This window comes from Pseudophryne corroboree, chromosome 12 (genome assembly GCF_028390025.1).
Source record: "Pseudophryne corroboree isolate aPseCor3 chromosome 12, aPseCor3.hap2, whole genome shotgun sequence".
In the NCBI taxonomy this organism is placed as follows: domain Eukaryota; kingdom Metazoa; phylum Chordata; class Amphibia; order Anura; family Myobatrachidae; genus Pseudophryne; species Pseudophryne corroboree.
The window spans coordinates 165,063,762-165,078,421 of record NC_086455.1 but is presented as its reverse complement, the minus strand read 5'-3'; the positions used below and the strand labels follow the sequence as shown (position 1 = coordinate 165,078,421).

The following is a 14,660-nucleotide window of genomic DNA, read 5'->3' as shown; positions in this document are numbered from 1 at the left end:
GGCCAAAGCTCGCCACCAGGCCCGAAGCGTGGCGAGCGCAACGAGCCCACGAGGGGAGGTGTTACGATCGCCGTCAGGATCTCGCATGTCGGGATCCCATACTGAATCCACCACTACACATCACAAGGAGTACCCCGCTGCTCCTCAATGCACTCTAGGAAATCACATTTTATCTATTTCGGTTCATTGCAATTGAACACAGCAACTTAAGCTAGTGATAATAGTTAAGGGGCAGCATAGTTGGCGTAGTGGTTAGCATGCTGCCTCACAGTCCTGAGGTCCTGAGATCAATTCCTGATCATGCACTATCTGTGCAGAGTTTGTATGTCCACCCCATCCGTGTATGTGTGGCTTTCCCCCGGGTACTCCGGTTTCCTCCCACACTCCAAGAACATGGCAGGTTAGTTGGCTGTTGACAAGAAATGACCTCCAATGCGTACAGTATGTGTCCATGAGGTGGGGACAGGCTTGGACTGGCCCACAGGGGTACAGGGTAAACGACCGGTGGGCCCCACTGCCTGGGGCCCTCCTCCTGCTCTAAGGATCAGGTTCTAGACTGTGCACTTGTATTATACATTATACACATGTTACCTTATACTGGACTATGGTGTATTTTCTACAGTGCGTTGCTGTTATTACTCTGTTATTAATCCGGTACATTATCATGCATGCAGCATCTGAATTTACTGTATATATTTATGAAGGGGCCTAGATGTTGCACTCTCTAATGGTCAAACCAATGAGGTGGCAGTCCACACCCCCTCTGCGGACTGGCCACACCCCTAACATGGGCCCCTACCACTGCATTCCCCCGGTGGGCCCTACGTGCCCCAGTCCGACACTGGGTGGGGAGCACAAAGTGTAAGCTCCACTGGGACAGAGACTGATGCAAAGGACTAAACACTATCTGTAAAGCGCTATCTCTGCAAAGTGCTGTGTAATATGTGAGCGCTATATAAATAACTGTTAATAAATAAACATTTTAATTAACCATGAGTGTTAAGTAGTGATGAGCGGGTTCGGTTTCTCGGAAACCGAACCCCCCCCCCCCCCCCCCGAACTTCACCCTTAAGATGAGTGGAAAAGGAGAGGAGCTATTTCCAGTATAAAAGGTGGATGAAGATGAAACAATAGTCTGTTAGTCAGGTGCACTATTGCTGATGTTAATATCTACAGTTGCAATGCATGTGTTTCATAATTACATAATATACATTCATCTGGTTACTTTATACACATATACAATAATACATACGGCATATTAAAGTGACCTTTCAAGCAGTCTTCAAACTTTTTTTTTACCATTTCCAAATTTGCTGTGAAAGGTCACCAGCTCTCTAATCGTCTCTCTACAATGTCCTGAGAGATTACAGCCAGTCCTGTATCTGTGATGCCTTATATGGTCCCTCGCCATGTAACACGTAAACTTTCCCGAGAATTACTAATAAAAAAAGCTATAAAAGTTGGGACTGCTCCAGACCAGGAGAAGCATTTGTGAAAGCTCCAGATGAGGACACAGCAGACAATTCCCTAGCCGGCTCCATCCCATCACATGCAGAAAACACTCAGCTGCCTTTTCAGGTTTCCCTTCGAAATAAAACTTTTGTTTGATTTTTTTCTTCTTCTAAAAACTAAAAAAAATTAAAAAAAATATACAACAGTAAGAAAACAAACGCTGCATGTAATAAACCTCCAGACTGTACCTTTACGTTCTAGAGACCTCCAGAGCTTTCTCCTGGAAGGAAGGAAAAGGTTTCCACTTGCTGTAGTGGAGATCTGCAGTGTTTGTGTAGTGGAGCTCTGTGTAGGATATAATGGTGTGTTATAATCATCACACACCCCTGACTTACAGGAGAGGAGGGATCACAGCACCCACCCACTATTACACATTCCTGACAGGAGAACTTTCTCCATCTCAACTTTTTTTATTCTTTGAAATCAGCGGAATAGTAACATATACATGTATTATATAATTTTATAGATAGATAGATAGATAGATAGATAGATAGATAGATAGATAGATAGATAGATAAATATACTCTTTATTTAGTATTCCTGGCAATTTACAGAAAAAGGACAAATTGCTGCCATTTCAGTTACAGGCAAAAAGCCACATTATATACAGTCCAGGGGCAAACACAGGATTTACTAAGGGAGGTTTCCAGATACAGCATGTGATATATATATATATATATATATATATATATATATATATTTTTTTTTTTTTTTTTTTTTTTTTCTGCATTACATTGAATCGTCCCTGTTATTGATGGGGATGGTGAGCTGATCTAATTGTGTCATTGAAGTCCTGTGAGTGCCGTTGCTGCCCCTCTCCTGACTATATATATATATACACATATTGTGCCACATATATATATATATATACAGTTGTGCTCATAAGTTTACATACCCTAGCAGAATTTGTGATTTTCTGGCCATTTGTCAGAGAATATGAATGATAACTCACAAACTTTTCTTTCACTCATGGTTAGTGGTTGGGTGAAGCCATTTATTGTCAAACAACTGTGTTTACTCTTTTTTAATAAAAAAAAAAGTGGTGTGGTTGTTTCAAGACTCCCCCCCCCCCCCCCTGCTTGCACCACTGTGTCCCACTGTGTCCCCCAGTTTTTGATGAGGAGATCCGTTCTACAGATGTGCATAATATAATATTTAAATATTTTTTTAAATACTTTTGAAACTATTTTCATTTAATGTTTAATTTTTATGAAACGAGGTTATGAACGGTTTTGAAGAGAAAAATTGTCCATTAAGTGGCTAAGTGGTGAAAAAGATCCAGAAGCGACTCTCGTACATGATACAGTCATCTACTGAAAGTGCTCCGTACTCCTAACAGGAAAGCCTGTACAGCTGAATGGATGGCTGCCTACAGGAGTTTGGCGCAGGACATGAATAATATCATCTATTATGAATTACTGCTGCACTGGAATGCAGAGACCCGGAATACTTGTAATTTTTGACTGTTTGACTTTCCTGTGATGATAAATCCCAGGGATGGTTTACACATTCTGATGTTTGATCTCACTGATCCAGTTCATTGCACAGATTTTTTTTTAAAGTCTAACATACCAGACAGGGCGGTTCTAAACCTTGTGGCGCCCAGGGCGAAAGTTTCCTTTGCTCCCTGCCACATAGGGAAGGGGCATGGCCACAGTTATGCCCCCTGTAGCTGTGCCCCCAGTAGATTTGCCCCCAGTAGCTGTGTGCCCCTTTAGATGTACCCCCAGTAGTTGTGCCCCCTGTAGCTGTGCCCCCAGTAGATTTGCCCCCAGTAGCTGTGTGCCCCTTTAGATGTACCCCCAGTAGTTGTGCCCCCTGTAGCTGTGCCCCCAGTAGTTGTGCCCCCTGTAGCTGTGCCCCCAGTAGTTCTGCCCCCTGTAGCTGTGCCCTCAGTAGTTGTGCCCCCAGTAGCTGTGTCCCCAGTAGCTGTGCCCCCTGTAGCTGTGCCATCAGTAGTTGTGTCCCCTGTAGCTGTGCCCTCAGTAGTTGTGCCCCCAGTAGCTGTGCCCCCTGTATTTGTGCCCCCAGTAGTTGTGCCCCCTGTAGCTGTGCCCTCAGTAGTTGTGCCCCCAGTAGATTTGCCCCAGTAGCTGTGTGCCCCTTTAGATGTACCCCCAGTAGTTGTGCCCCCTGTAGCTGTGCCCCCAGTAGATTTGCCCCCAGTAGCTGTGTGCCCCTTTAGATGTACCCCCAGTAGTTGTGCCCCCTGTAGCTGTGCCCCCAGTAGTTGTGCCCCCAGTAGTTGTGCCCCCTGTAGCTGTGCCCCCAGTAGTTGTGCCCCCAGTAGCTGTGCCCCCTGTATTTGTGCCCCCAGTAGTTGTGCCCCCAGTAGCTGTGCCCTCAGTAGTTGTGCCCCCAGTAGCTGTGCCCCCTGTATTTGTGCCCCCTGTGGTTGTGCCCCCAGTAGCGCCGCTTACAAACACAAGAAACAAACAAAAAAACCACAATACTCACCAGCTCTGCTCCTGTTTCCCGACTGCTGCTGCGCTGCCCTCCTCTCTATGGGAGACACGTCATGACATCTCTCCCATAGCAGCGCCGCACAGACACTAGAGGTCAATTATGACCTCTAGCGTCTGACAGTGGCGCCGGCTGCAGCGGGTGCCCACACAGCCCACAGCGCCTGCTGCAGCTGGGGAGTGGGATGCAGTGTTTGGGTGGGCGGCGGGCGCCTGTGGGGTGACTGCGGCGCAGCTCCCTGGGCGCCCGCCCTGCTTGCCGGTGCCTAGAACGGCTCCTGATCCCAGACCAAACAAAACTCATAATTCTTTTATATAACGATGCAGTAGAAGTACAAATAAGTAATATAAAAGTGTTATGAAAACAGATCTTGGAAAAGGACTCTATAGCGGAAAGATATTAATAGAGGTTAAACAAATTGTTTCAATAAATAACAAATTCACATTAGGGTCATTACCGACAGCCAAAATAAATGAAACGCTGACATGTTCGGCTACATTGGCCAGACCGATTATTCACCGACATGACAAATTTGCATTGTTGAGAAAACGTCAAAGCTCGCACTGACATCAAACCCCTATTAGGCGCTATTTCTATGTTACACAGTGTCCTACTGCTATTTGGCAGCTCTCCAAGGAGGCTATGCAGCACGGACACGAAACGCGTCAGTGGACAGGCGGGAGCCGTTTGATCTAGACAAGTGATTTCAAAAGTTACAATTCTGTCTCCCAATCCTATTTCAGCTCTAAAGAATACCACCCACAGTTGGCTCTCCAATTACAAAACACTTTACTGTATGGCGGTAAGGAGACCACCCTAGCTTTCAGCACGTAGCTATCTTCTTGGGCACTAGATATTGATTGGGCGTTGTAATGAATACTTACCTAAGATGATTGCTGATCGCATGCTACAGACGTACAGTCCATTTCTGCAGCGCTATTCAATTGATGTCCATCTCGGGAATTGTTTATCTATATTTGCATGTCTAATTGCATATCTTTGATGACCTGTGTACGAAAAATATATTTATATATAATTTCTTGAGCATTAAGCGACTGGACATTATCACTTGTCAAATTATCCACTCACACTGATTAAAATAATTAACTTTTTTTTTTTAAAATATTTGTTTATTATATTTTTATGCATTTTGAGATGAATATATATTAAGTACATAAGCAAATTTGCGGAAAGAGGGGGGGCATAGTCCCTTTTTTGGGGGACTGTCCCGCTATCCCACCCGCGGGCAGCAGTGTCCCGCGGTGGGGGCCATTTGGGAGGCTCCTGTCACTCACTGGTTGCTCTGCTTAATGCATTCACACAGCGTCTATGTACAGGAAACAGGGAATGGGGGAATGCCAGCAGCTCATAAAGCACTGGCCATGCCCCCACAGTTACAAAAATGGGAGGCGTGGCTTGCATCGCAGCATACCTGCGAAGCCATGCCCCCTTTCTATAGGCCATAGACCCTTTTTGGATAGGGCGGCTTTGCCACGCAACGGGAGTTCCTCTTCCCTTGGTACCAATGTTGGGAGGGATGGGGGGGGGGTCTTCCAGTTGTCTAGAAACCCCCCTTCCCCACAGCCCGGCCTGCTACCACTGCATGCAGTATAAAGGGCAGAATGCACATGAGCAGTGGAAGCAGGTATTCCTACCAAGTCTGCAGTCAGTAGCAGTTCTTGCCACGGGCAAGCAGGCTTTTTGCCCGGGGCACCGCTGCCCCGAGGGCGCTGCCGCCGCCGTGGCAAGAGCCGCTACTCCTGATCCCCGCTCTCCCCGGCTGCAGCCAGCTCCAGTGACAGACACTAGAGGTCATAATTGACCCCTAGTGTCTGTGCGGTGCTGCTATGGTAGATACGTCATGACGTCTCTCCCATAGAGAGGAGCCGGCGGCCGGAGACGGAGGGCAGCGCAGCAGCGGTCCGGAAGCAGGAGCGGGGCTGGTAAGCATTGTTACTGGGGCACAGCTACAGGGGTCACAACTACAGGGGGCACTGCTACAGGTGGCAAAGCTACTGGGGGCAAATCTACTGGGGGCACTGCTACAAGGGGCACAGCTACAAGGGGCGCAGCTACAAGGGGCACAGCTACTGGGGACACAGCTATAAGGGGACACAGCTATAAGGGGCACAGCTACTGGGGCAAATCTACTGTGGGCACAGCTACAGGGTGCACAGCTGCTGGGGGCAAATCTACTGGGGGCACAGCTACAGGGGGCACAGCTACTGGGGGGAAATCTACTGGGGGCACAGCTACAGGGGCCACAGCTACTGGGGGCACAGCTACAGGGGCCACAGCTACTGGGGGCACAGCTGCTGGGGGTACAGCTACTGGGGGCACATCTACTGGGGGATAACTGAGGCCATGCCCCTTTCCTATGAAGAAGCCACACCTCTATTTTTGGGCGCGCACCAACTCTATTTTACCTGGGGGGGGGCACAAGGTCTAGAACCGGCCATGTCTGTTGTGTGAGTGTCTGTAGATCTGAATGCTCAATCATAGCACCAGAGAGAGAATCTGGTAAGTGGCTTACCATGATCATTGGGCCTGTGTATGTCTGATGTACTGCATTACATACACTGCACTGTATTTGGGCCGGGGTAGACTAATGCTTACTAAATGCTAATTTTTCATCCTTCACGGGCTGGAGACAATCGCTCTAAAATTAAACATTTGGAAACCGCCCCTCCAGAAATCCTGCGTTTGTCCTTGAAGTAGAATCATTTATATTTATATGCCTTTGTGAGAAGTTCACACAGTCCAATAAAGCGCTGTTTTATTTTTGTTTTTTCCTCTCTAAAAGATGCCATAAGTTACAACACGGTACAGTGTAAGAGGGATATTCAATTGTGGGTGAAGGGGGCAAATTGCTGTTGCAGTGGCATTTAAAAGCCAGCAATGGAAGCCTGATTCGCCCCCTTTGCCCAGTTGGCTTAATACCCAATCCGCCTAAAAGTGCTCGCTACCCTATGTGGTACTGAGCACTTTCACGCGAGATCCCTGCAAAGCGCGACAGTATAATTGAAATACCCCCATTTGGTATTAAGAAGCAGTTTTTCTAAAGCAGAAATCCCCCAAACTGTTGCAAAAGACAATCATCATTTCTGTTCTAGTTTTTTTAGATTAGAAACACTTCCAACTGACGACACTAAAATGTGGTGAGATAATACCATTCCGAGTAAATACATACGGGAATGAAAAATCCCAAGTGGCATTTAAAAGCTCGACACACTGTCTGGAAAATTCAGAGTTCTTGATAACCAAGACATCCAACTGTCTCCCAGCGCTTACTTAAACTTAACATGTCTAAGACCGAGCTGATCATCTTCCCTCCCTCCCCGCATAACCTCACCTCCTACAGTCTCATTATCTATTGATGGCACTACTATCTCCTTTAGCCCTCAAGTGCACTGTCTTGGAGTAATCCTTGACTCCTCCCTCTCCTTCAAACCACACATTCAGCACCTCTCACAAAACGGTCATTTCCATCTCAAAAACATCTCCAGGATTAGACCCTTTCTGACCCAGGATGCTACTAAGACTCTTATCCACTCACTGGTCATCTCCAGACTGGACTACTGTTATCTCCCCCTGACTGGCATTCCTGACAATTACCTCTCTCCACTCCAATCTATCCTCAATGCTGCTGCCCGGATCATCTGCCCTCACCAAACGCACTACGTCCACCTACCCTCTCCTACAAAACCTTCACTGGCTCCCCTTCCCTTTCAGAATCCAATTCAAACTTCTCACACTCACTTACAACGCCCTCACCCACTCCTCTCCCATCTACATCTCTGACCTTATCTCCCATTACTCTCCCACCCGTCCTCTTCGCTCTGCTAATGCACGCCGACTCTCCTGTCTTCTGGTTACTTCCTCCCACTCCAAGATTTTGCACGTTCTGCACCACTTCTCTGTAATTCCCTACCTCTCCCCCTCAGACTCTCCACCTCTCTACAGAACTTCAAACGGTCTCTCAAGACCCATTTCTTCACCAAACCCAGCCAACTCTCATCCTAACCCTCTGTCCCACGCTCGGTCTACCCCATCTGTGTCACCCCTGTCTGTCTGCCCCTCCCCTTTAGAATGTAAGCTCTCACGAGCAGGGCCCTCCTCCCTCATGTGCTTCTCTTACTTAAATTATCTTCTTTTCAATACTCCCTTTGATGGCACCAAATCCCTTGGTTTTCTGCCGTCCCTGATACTTATTTCAGTGCTGGTTACTGACGCAGCTATGTGTATATACCCTGTACTTGTCCTATATTGTATTGAACTGTAAGTCACTGTCTTCATGTTTTGCTTATTTGTTTACTCTATAATTGGGCGCTGCGGATCCCTTGTGGCGCCATATAAATAAAGGATAATAATAATTATTAGTCCAACAGAGGAACTCATCACTGGAAACAATACATGAGATGCTGACAAAATCCAGAGTCAGAAGCTCTCAAAGAGATGGATGGTTTTGTTCATCTAGAACATGTCCAGATCTTAGAGAAAAGAAGACTTTGTTAGGGGCACATTTATATTGTTCTGGTTACTTACATTACAGTTTATTAAATCTTAACTTTCATTAACATATCACTTAAGATATGATGGGAGACAATATGTTTCTTTTTTTTAATGTATTAAATTAAATATCCTTTGTTGAATTAACCCTACACCCCCCCCCCCCCCTCCTAGGAATTTCACAAGTATTTCACCTTGTTTGTGGACACAATGGACACTACATACAGGAGGGATAGTTTGTAAACCTCCCTAATGTTTTTAGTGTAAGGAGCTCTGGTTAAATTGTCTCATTATGTCAGATCTGTCCAAACAAACATGTGTGGCCGTGATTCGGTATTATGGTTCTAGTGTGCCGTCTCATCAATTCTTATAATAATATAGCATTTCAATTTCCTCTACATTTGTCAGGTTAAGAGTTCTAGAACAGCACCTGCATATCCCTGCGGATAAAATGTAGTTTTTAGCGCATCTACTAGTATGGAGTATCAATGTATATTATCCATACAAGTTTAGTGTTAGCATAACCACCTTATCAGCAACAATAAAATGTGGATACCATGTGGTTTATCGGTCATATTCAATTAGCCGTGGGGATAACCCTGCAGCTAATTGCTGCAGCCGGATCCTGATTCAATTAGCAGGGATTACACCGCTGTGCATCCCTGATGGTGGACTGAACTTCAAAGCTTCATGAGCTGCGAGGAAAAGTCAGTGCGAAAATAGCACAATCGGGGGTTCATGTGTAAGGAAAACCCATTGATTTCCACAGTTTATACAAAATCAGTGGGTATCCGCATGGTAATCCCCGATTTTTGGTGCAGGAAAAGACTATTTAATCGAATAACCATTCCCTGCACCGTGGGCATTTTAGCCAGCAATTAGCCGCAGGGTTAATTGAATATGCCAACAGTGATCCTCTGATACAATTAAACTTCTTACATCTGCATAGTTGTCAACACAGAAATTTTAGCTTCTTTGCAATAGAGTGGTCACCAAAGATCAATTTTAGTCGAATTTATCACAACCCATCCTCATCTGAGATGCGAATTGTGGTAAATAGACCTGCAAAATACATAAAAGTCTATATAACCCGACATTAGAGCAATTGTTCAGGGATACATTCTGTAACCTCAAACTAATTACAGTACATTGATTTTTTTCTTATTATCATGGATTGTTCTACAAAGAAGTTATCTCAGACATCATCTAGATAAAAGGTCTTGGAGTCAGTGGAATGGTGAACCAACAATTATATGGTCACAATCTTCATAAATAAAGCCCATGGGACAGGATGTGAGCATTTAAATTATTTTCTGACATATTTTGGGCAGATTTGAAGTTGGCCAAACACATTTTATTGTAAAGTTTTTATATTAATACAAAACTCTTTTTGGTTCAAAGTGCTCTTTTATAGAAAGGTCCAGAGACAGCTATGTGGGTATAAAGATTGCACCCAGTTTTATGACTTTATTGCACAACAAGTTGATATGTTTGTGGACTAAGCATATAGATTGGTACAGATCTATAAGTTACATATTCATTGTTCAGAATAGAGAATATGAATGTCTGAATAATATCACATATTATACCAATAGTATGAATTTTTCATTTTTGGCAGAAATTAGTGCTGGGGAAAAAAAACTTCCAGGATTTAGCAGTAAGAATCTGTATTCAGACCCTTAATAAATCAGTAGATTGCATTTGCTGTATCACTACAAATCACTGCAACAAAATATAGAGAAAGATGATAAACCAGCGCTTCAAAAGACCGGTTCAGCAACAATCAAAGTACCCCCTGACCTAAACATCGAAATACAAAAACAAAATATGATTGTGCGCACCTGACTAGGGTAAAGTATTGTAAAGTATACAGTCTCCCCAAGTCCTTCTGTAAAATGTCCAATTTTAAATATGATAGGGTTCAAAAAGCTATTCCTATTATTTGATGATGTCCATCCATATATCTCAAATCGTCTTTCAATACCGTTGTTCCCTTACAATGTTTCCCCAAGAAGGATCATGTATGGGAAGAGAGAGAGAAGCCACATATAGTGAAGTATTGCGATTATTACCCAAAAAAAACACTGGGTCTAGGAAACTATGCCCAAGGAGATGGACATACTTTGAGAGAAGGATAGATAAGGACAGTGGTGAGATCAGTGTCGGACTGGGACATGAAGGGCCCACCAGGGGAATGCAGTTATAGGGGTCCATATTTAGGGGTGTGGACAGCCTACAAAGGGGGTGTGGCCAGCTTCCACAGAGGCTTGAAATACACAATAGTTTAGCGCAGTGTAATGCAACATATCTACCATGTATAATACAAGTGCATAGTCTGGAACCTGATCCCCAGAGGAAGGAGTGGGCCCTCAGGCAGTGGGGACTACCGGTGGCTTCCCTGGTACCCCTGTGGGCCAGTCCGACCCTGGGTGAGATTATGAACCAGCATGCACAGAACAAGAGGAAAGCCATGCTAACCAAGCTTGAAACAGGAACAGCAACAGCTGAGCAAACCAGATTACTTCACCAAGTAACAGTGCAGGAAGAACGAAGCACCGGGCAGGTGCCCAGTATCTCCTACGGACTATGAGAAAAGGATTTACCGGTAGGTAATTAAAATCCTATTTTCTCTTATGTCCTAGGGGATACTGGGAATCCATTGAGTACCATGGGGAAGTAACAAAGCTCCCAAACCGGGTAGGAGAGTGCCGAGGTTCCTGCAGAACTGATTGACCAAACCGAAGGTCCTCAGAGGCCAAAGTATCGAACTTGTAAAACTTAGCAAACGTGTTCGAGCCTGACCAAGTAGCTGATTGGCAGAGCTGTAAAGCCGAAACACCCTGGGCAGCCGCCCAAGAAGAACCCACCAACCTAGTACAGTGGCCCTGTACAGATTTTGGAATCGGCAAGCCTGCCGTGGAATAAGCATGCTGGATAGTGAGCCTGCTCCAGCGTGCAATTGACTGCTTTGAAGCAGAACACCCAATTTTATTGGGATCATAGAGACTGAACAGCGAGTCCTATTTCCTGTGACGAGCTGTTCTCTTTACATGCACCTTCAAAGCCCTCACAACATCCAAAGACTTTGAAGTAGCAGAGGTGTCCGCAACAACCGGAACCACAATAGGTTGGTTGATGTGAAACGCAGACACCACCTTAGGAAGAAATTGCTGACAAGTTCTGAGTTCAGCACTGTCCTCATGGAAAATTAAGTAGGGGCTCTTGTGAGACAACGCTCCTAGCTCCGACACATGTCTTGCTGAAGCCAAGGCCAACAGTGTGACGGTCTTCCACGTAAGGTACTTTACGTCAACCTCCTGTAACGGTTCAAACCAGTCCGATTGGAGGAACTGCAGCACCATATTGAGATCGGGTGTTGTAGATAGCCATGAGTTTCAGGATGTTTATTGGAAGGACGACTTCCTAACTTGACCATCTTGTTTGAAACTGCACCCCCTGGGTCACTGCTTCCCAACCTCTGAGGCTTGCGTCTGTGGTCAGCAGAATCCAATTCTGAATCCTGAACCTCCGACCTGAGAAATCTGTAGCCACCACAGAAGGGAGATCCTGGCTCTTGGCGACAGACAGATCCTCTGGTACATGTGAAGATGCAATCTGGACCATTTGTCCAATAGATCTAGGTGGAAGGACCTCCCATGAAACCTTCCGTACTGAAGCACCTCATAAGAGGCCACCATTTTCCCCAGAAGGCGAATGCACAGATGGCTTCAGGACAGCCCGAACCATCAATTGGATTACCATAGCCTTTTCCAAGGGAAGGAACACTCTCTGAGACTCTGTGTCCAGTATCATTCCCAGGAAAGGAAGCCTCTGTGTCGGTTCCAGGTGAGAGTTTGGTAGGTTCAGAATCCACCCGTGATCCAGGAGCAGTAGCGGATCTTGCCACGGGCAAGCAGGACTTTTGCCCGGGGCGCCGCCTTCCGGAGGGCGCACCGGAGGGTGCTGCACCATGGCAAGATCCGCTACTGCTGTGCTCCCAGCTGCCCCCTGTGTTCCCCGCTGGTCCCGCTGGTTCCCCGCTGTGACGCTGCTACGCGTCTAGTTTCCCTTCTAGTTTCCCTTTGTGGAGAGGACCTTTGCTGTGCAGTGCGCGATGACGTCATCGCGCACCGCACAGCATTGTGGGACTGACACAGACGCTAGGGGTCATAATTGACCTCTAGTGTCTGTCTATGCCAGATCCGAGGAGAGGAGCGGCGCCGGCGGAGGTCTGCAGCGGTCGGGAGCGGGGATAGTAAGTATTCATTTATTTATTTTTTTCTTTTTCAGCGGTGCTACTCTACTGTACAGGGGGCGTAACTGACCACGCCCCCTGTATGAAGCCACGCCCCTGTTTCCCGCCCAGGGCGCCAAAAGGGCAAGAACCGACCCTGTCCTGGAGTAGTCTGGTTGAGAGGCCAATGCTGTCCAACAACTGCTCCCTGGACAATGCCTTTATCATAAGATCATCCAGGTACGGAATTATGTTCACTCCCTGTTTGCGGAGTAGAAACATAATCTCTGCTATCACTTTAGTGAACACTCTGGGTCAGGGTCGGACTGGCCCACAGGGGAACAGGGGAAACCACCGGTGGGCCCCACTGCCTCTGGGCCCTCCTCCTCCTCCTCTAGGGATCAGGTTCCAGACCTATCCTAGTGCACTTGTATATTTACCAAGGGGAACAGAACATGTACTCTGTAATGGTTAGTCAAACCTCTGTGGTGGCTGTCCACACCCCAGTGGAGCCTGGCCACACCCTTAAGCATGGGCCCCTACCACAGCATCCCCCCGGTGGGCCCTTCAGTCCGATACTGCTCTCAGTGCCGTGGAGAGACCAAATGGTAGAGCCTGGAACTGGTAGTGACAGTCCTGCAGTGCAAACCGTAGATAAGCCTGATGAGGCAGCCAGATCGAAATGTGAAGGTACGCATCCTTGGTATCCAGAGACACTAGGAATTCCTCCTCCTCCAGACCTGAGACCACCGCTCTCAGAGACTCCATCTTGAATTTGAACACTCATAAGTACGGGTTCAACAACTTGAAGTTCAAAATCGGCCTCACCGAACCGGCTGGTTTCGGGACTACAAACAAGTTGGAATAGTACCCCTTGTTTTGCAGATGAGGTGGAACTGGGACAATGACCTGGGTCCATACCAGTTTTTGAATGGCGTCCTGTAAAGTTATACTTGCCTCTTGTGAAACTGGTTAGCGTGATTTGAAGAATCTGTGAGGTGGGAGCTCCTGGAACTCTAGTCTATAGCCCTGGAAAACAAGATCTATGACCTAGGGATCCTGGCACGATGTTGTCCAGATGTGACTGAAGAATTTTAGTCGTGCTTCCACCTGCCAGTCTTCCAGGCATCTCGGTCCACCGTCATGCTGATGGTTTTGAGGAAGCAGACCCTGAGCCCTGTTCCTGTGAACCGGCAGTTGCTGGTTTGCATGGTTTACCTCTAGCGCCTGGTGGTGGTAGAAGAACCTCTGGGCTTTCCCCTAAACTTGGCAGTCCGAAAGGACTGTAAATTGGGCCCTGAGTAGGCCTTCTTAGCTGTGGGAGCTGTAGAAGGAAGGTATGTGGACTTACCCGCAGTAGCTTTGGAGATCCATTTGTCTAGAATAGTACCCCTTGTTTTGTAGATGAGGTGAAACTGGGACAATTACCTGGGTCCATACCAGTTTTTGAATGGCGTCCTGTAAAGTTATACTTGCCTCTTGTGAAACTGGTAAGCCTGATTTGAAGAATCTGTGAGGTGGGAGCTCCTGGAACTCTAGTCTATAGCCCTGGAAAACAAGATCTTTGACCTAGGGATCCTGGCACGATGTTGTCCAGATGTGACTGAAGAATTTTAGTCGTGCTTCCACCGGCCAGTCTTCCAGGCATCTCGGTCCACCATCATGCTGATGGTTTTGAGGAAGCAGAGCCTGAGCCCTGTTCCTGTGAACCGGCAGTTGCTGGTTTGCATGGTTTACCTCTAGCGCCTGGTGGCGGTAGAAGAACCTCTGGGCTTTCCCCTAAACTTGGCAGTCCGAAAGGACTGTAAATTGGGCCCTGAGTAGGCCTTCTTAGCTGTGGGAGCTGCAGAAGGAAGGTATGTGGACTTACCCGCAGTAGCTTTGAAGATCCATTTGTCTAGTTCATCTCCAAATAAGGCTTGCCTGTGAAAGGTAGGCCTTC

General features: G+C 46.6%; 1 protein-coding gene across 3 annotated transcripts in view; it reads right to left on the bottom strand.

Moving 5' to 3' along the window:
* The window catches only part of LOC134981196 (B2 bradykinin receptor-like), a 170,862-nt gene that overhangs the window by 90,230 nt on the left and 65,972 nt on the right, over positions 1 to 14,660 (bottom strand). Inside the window, exon 1 of one of the 3 annotated variants that reach the window (XM_063948441.1) lies at positions 1,701 to 1,792. The exons of the other annotated variants lie outside the window; for them this stretch is intronic. The gene's annotated coding sequence lies outside the window, so the exon portion shown is untranslated. Of the gene's footprint in view, positions 1 to 1,700; positions 1,793 to 14,660 lie in introns of those variants that run through there. 3 annotated transcript variants of the gene reach the window in all.